This window comes from Oncorhynchus mykiss, unplaced genomic scaffold (assembly GCF_013265735.2).
Source record: "Oncorhynchus mykiss isolate Arlee unplaced genomic scaffold, USDA_OmykA_1.1 un_scaffold_812, whole genome shotgun sequence".
Classification (NCBI taxonomy): domain Eukaryota; kingdom Metazoa; phylum Chordata; class Actinopteri; order Salmoniformes; family Salmonidae; genus Oncorhynchus; species Oncorhynchus mykiss.
Window position 1 is genome coordinate 5001 of NW_023494259.1, and position 261 is coordinate 5261.

Sequence of the window (261 nt, forward strand, 5' to 3'; positions counted from 1 at the left end):
GGTACCTGTCTGGTCGACCCGCCACTGAGTGTGTAATCCAAAACAGGCCAAATATCGATGAAGCCCTGAACCTCACAGGGCTTCTGTGCGCCCACCATCGGGGGTCAAATTCAACAAAAACGTGATAAATCAAAAAGTACACATCCGATCTTGATGGGGTTTTTTTTGCACGAAAGTGCATAAATAGACGAGCATTTACATTCAATTAAAAACGTTTTTGTATAAAACATTTTAATAGGAATCGTGTTTCAAGTTTTGGGA